At 35.4% G+C, this 5163-nt stretch overlaps 1 pseudogene; it reads left to right on the top strand.

Annotated features, from left to right (window-relative positions):
- The first annotated feature begins 3294 nt into the window (after positions 1 to 3294).
- Positions 3295 to 4182, top strand: LOC132673696 (small ribosomal subunit protein uS2B pseudogene; annotated as a pseudogene).
- Positions 4183 to 5163: the final 981 nt, after the last annotated feature.

The following is a 5163-nucleotide window of genomic DNA, read 5'->3' as shown; positions in this document are numbered from 1 at the left end:
AGATAAGCGAGTTCATAGCAATATATAGTGTCACTTTCCCAGGAAAATATGTCTTGGAGAATGACTGATTCAGTTGTTTTTTGATAAATAAAACTTTAAGCCATCTTGCATCAATTCTTTTCCCTTCAATCTGTCACTTTACTCTGGTTTATAATGAACCCAATCTGTTTGGATGTGTAAGTAAAAGTTCATAAAAACAAAACTAGAAGAATAGGGAAATGTGCTATCATGTATTTTTAGTTTTTTATGCCTTTGAAAAAAGTTCTTATTGATTTTGTACTCTAATACTAAGGTAGCTTTGAGTAGCCGTCATTCAGGGGTGATTTGCTCTGAAATCCTTGTGAACTGACCTATTTGCTAAAGAGTGTTTTTTTCCTCCCTTTAGAATTGTTGACCATATTAGGCTTTCCACAAGATAGAGATAGAGCTGCTTCGAAATCCATAGAAAGGTGACAACATAGTAGGATAAATGAACTAATTGTTCCTCAAATAAAATCTCTGAAAAGATTTAAATGAACATCTGTTTGAAGAATAGAGCTATTAAAGGGAATGTTCTGCACAAACAATATGTCACGCAAAATAGTTGTACAATAATGCTGTGAAATTGTTTAATTAACTCATAAAAGAGGGAATCTAGTAAAGGAAATGTATGCAGTGCACTCTGGAGATATTTGACAGTCTTTAAGAGCAGATGTGATTATGATTATAATTATATTAGTAAATTGGACCATAATTTCTCTTTCTGTTGTAAAATAAGATACAGTATATTATGAATCCTAAGTACAAAAAAACCCTTTAAACATAAGTAATTCATGCAAATCCTGACTTTTGTTGAAGCTACAGTATTGCTATCATTACCTGTTTTTCCTTGAGGTGTACCTTTGTAAATACAACAGAGAAGAGTAAGTTTTCAACAGGTAACAGGTTGGATTTTTTTGCGTACTTTGTGGAAATTGGTTTCAATATTTTGCAGATATGACTTTCACCATAGATTTGGATCGTAAAACATATTTTTATCTCTAGGAAGTTCTAATTATTTATAAGATCATGGTGTGTAGTGAATATGGAGTAATTTTATTTTGTTATCAGAGAAACTCCATCAGAGACCCTATAGTACTGAACATGACAGCTACAATGTTTTGTGGGTTTTTGTTTTTTTTTTCAAATGTGCGAGGTCAACCAGTTTGTCTTGAAGTGGATTCGTTGACTACCATGATATATATTAAGTTTGTTTGATATTAGTATGCAAATTTATCATATCTGTGCCCTTCTATTATTTTTCAACCTTATTCATTTTGGAAATTGCATATTTTTATATTCATAACTTTAGTAAGTAATTATGGGAATGTTACATTTTCTGTGTATTGCCTTTATCACTCTTATTAACTAAAATTACTGCTAGAAGGAAATTAATCAGACAAATTAGTATTCTTATTCATGAAACGTAGATTATAGTAAACCCCAAGATTAAGACTAATGAAACAATTACTTATTTAATCATTATTAAAAATGGGAACATTGCTCAGATATCTCATAGTAACTGCAGCAAGCTTTGGAAGTAGACAAATGAATGTGTTTTTCTTGACTGCTCTTTCATGAAAGCAAGATTGTTATCACTTGCTTGGAGTTTTTCTTTCATATTTGATATTTTCCCTAGGGAAAAAAGTCTCTCTTACTAGAAAAAGATAAAATTTAATTTCTTCAGTAGAAGAAACTTAAGCTATTCTCACTATGACTTTTCCAAATTTAAGATGTATGTGAAAGTGTTCTAAAGTCAAGGCCATAGACACTTATAGGCAGGCTATTTTTGCTACTTTATAATAATAGACACCATATTAGAAGCATAAATATTTACTTAAGGTATTTCTTAAAACAATTGAAAAAAATTAATTTAAGGTAAACATATATTAAAAAGCAAAAAGTATTATAGGAGTAATAGTAAAATTCCATAATTCTCTACAAGTTATGTCATTGGCTTCCTGTTGCCCATTGACAACCATATTTAATCATTCCTCTATTTAGGTCTTCTGGTGAATGCCTTAATATTATACTGCTTTTCTTATTTCTCAATTTAGACATTAGCAGAAAGTTAGTGATTTTTTGCTATGATAGTAAAGATTTTATTCACACTACTTACCATATTTTTTTCCCTCTTTGTCTAAAAAAGTTCTGGATTAGTAACTTTATTGGGAACTTTTGCTAATCTAAATATTATATTAAAAATATATTTCTTTTTGTATCAAATCCAGACATTCTTTGATTCCTGAAAATTTCAGCATTCTTAACACTTCCTTACTCTACTTTCTACTATACTTGGGTAGTTGGACAAAATAGTGGATGAAATTGGAATTTTAAATTTGAATTTTAGATAAACAACTGATTTTTTAGTGTAAGTATGTCCCAACTTTGTATAAATTCATTTGTCGGTAGATAAAGTAACATTTAATTAATTAGACATGAGAAAGATGAATATATTGGGGGATTCAAAAATAAGATAACCAATTTACCTGTATAACCCCCAAAGTCTTAGGAGTTTGGGGTGCCAGATACTTCTATATTGGGTTTAGGAGATAAAGCTAAAATCAGAAAGATTGGTGGAAATTATGTTTAATCTAAGGAGTAGCTAGACTCCCAGATCACCTCCCTAAGTCATCATGGCCAGACTAACTCCCAAGTCAGAATAATTTCTCAGCAGAAGAAATGAAGTTTCCATTTCTGGCACAGTTGATCTAAAAACAGTTAATTTAGGGATAGCAAGCAAAACTAAGCATTGGGTGTGGCCCTGAATTCGATACAAGAAGATTGAATGAAAATCTATGTTCTGTAGTGGGAGTCTAACAGCAGCTTTTTCCCTTTTGACTCAGAACGCTGATGGCAGCACCACTAAGAAGTAGCCTAGAGAGTTCCTATCCTGTGCTCAAAAGACTGGCTCAAAACAGAAGGTTTACAAAACTATCACATGTCAAGTGAAAGGGCATGGTCCCCTCTTTATTGCTCATGGTAAGAGCTATCAATCCACAATTTTTTTTCCTCCCCCAAACAGAGTTGTAGAACATCACTTGTCAATATAAATTGTTGGCCAGGGAAAATCAAACATTAGAATTTCCTAATGCAGAAGGCAAAGACCAAAATGAACAAGTAGAAAAGGGGGACTCAGAGGAAACAAAGTTGATAAGGAAAGAGAATAAAACTTAAAAAGCAAAAAACCTTTCTGCACTACCTGGGGTGGGGTTCATATGACATTGTTTTGCATTCCCGTTGTAACTTAAAGGGAAACTTTCAGATGTTTTCACAATGTTCAGAGCCCCTGATGCCCTGAAAATGAAGCACAAGGATGTCCTCAAATTCCTTGCAGCAGGAACCCACTTAGGTGGCAATGACCTTGACTTCAAAATGGTATCGTACATCTACAGGAAAAAAAAAAGTGATAATATCTACATCATAAATGTGAAGAGAACCTGGGAGAAGCTTCTGCTGGCAGCTTGTGCCATTGTTGCATTGAAAATCTGGCTGATGTCAGTGTCATTTCATCCAGGAATATTGGCCAGTGAGTTGTGCTGAAGTTTGCTTCTACTACTGGAGCCACTTCTATTGCTGGCCATTTCACTCCTGCAAACTTCACTAACCAAATCCAGGCAGCCTGCTGGGAGCCAAGACTCCTGGTGGTTACTGATCCCAGAGCTGACTACCAGCCTCTCACAGAGGCATCTTATGCTAACTGGCCTGCCATTGTTCTGTGTAACACAGACTCTCCTCTGCGCTATGTGTACCTTGCTATCCCTTGCAACAACAAGGGATCTCACTCAGTGGCTTTGATGTAGATGCTGGCTTGAGAAGTTCTGCATATGTGTGGCACCATTTCCCATGAACAACCATGGGATGTCATGCTTGGTCTCTACTTCTTCAGAGGTCCTGAGGAGATTGAAAAGGAAGAGCAGGCTGTTACTAAAAAGGCTGTGACCAAGGAGGAATTTCTGGGTGAATGGACCACTCCAGCTCCTGAGTTTACTGCTACTCAGTCTGAAGTTGCAGACTGGTCTGAAGGCATACAGGTGCCCTCTGTGCCTAGTCAGCAGTTCCCTTCTGAAGACTGAAGTGCTCAGCCTGCCACTGAAGACTGGTCTGCAGCTCCCACTGCTCAGGCCACTGAATGGGTATAGAACAACCACTGAGTGGTCTTAAGCTGCTCTTCAACAAAGGCAAATAAGGTGGAAATAAGGTTAACAAAAAATAAACAGTTTCTAAATGAGAAGAAGAAGAGGAAGAAGAAGGAGAAGAAGAAAGAAGGAGAAGAGGAAAAGTAAGGAGAAGAAGAAGAGGAAGAGGAAGAAGCTACAAGTAAAATTTTCAGTAAGATAAGACATTGCATTTGAAACAAGAACAAGATATTTTTCAAGGGAGCATCTCTTGAACAAGAAAGAACTCTTTCAAAATACAAACAGGATAAGGATAAACCTTAAAATCAGTAAAATGTTTGGAATATGTACTTGAGGCAGTCTTCCCAGAGGTAACATCAAAAGACAAAAGTATGAAAACTTGGAAGAAAAGTTAGGAAAATAAAAGGTACAACTAATGAATAATATGAATCTGTTCCAAAAGGTAAAGCTAATGAATAATCTGAATTCCAAAAAAGAGAATAGAACAAAGTGTAAAAAATTACGAGGTAATAAATTTCCTAAATCTAATGGGCATGTTTTCAGATTGAAAGAGCTCACAAGGAACCTAGAAAAAAAATCCACAAAAAAAACCCAAAAAACAAAAAACAAAAAAACCCACACTAACACTGGAGAAATGGGTCATGAAATTTCAGAACATCAGTGATGAAGAAAATTAAGGTCTGGGGCATCTGGGTGGCTCAGTTGGTTGAGTGCCTGACTCTTGATTTCGGCTCAGGTCATAGTCTTGCTGTTCATGGGTTCAAGCCCCATGTTGGGCTCTGCACTGACAGTGCAGAGCCTGCTTGGGATTCTCTCTCTCTCTCCCTCTCTCTGCCTCTCCCTCTTTCTACCTACCCCTCTTCCTCTCTCTCTGCTCCCCCCCCAAATTAAATAAACTTAAAAAAAATAAAATAAAATCTCTTAAAAAAAGAAAGAAAAAGTAAAGAAAGGTCTGAAAAAGTGAGAGAGTAAAAGAAAGAAAGGAAGAAAACAGAGGAAAAAGAGG

The sequence above is a fragment of the Panthera onca genome, chromosome C1 (assembly GCF_046562875.1).
Source record: "Panthera onca isolate mPanOnc1 chromosome C1, mPanOnc1 haplotype 2, whole genome shotgun sequence".
Taxonomy (NCBI): domain Eukaryota; kingdom Metazoa; phylum Chordata; class Mammalia; order Carnivora; family Felidae; genus Panthera; species Panthera onca.
Note: the sequence above shows the minus strand (reverse complement) of the source record. Positions and strands in the feature narration are given on the sequence as shown.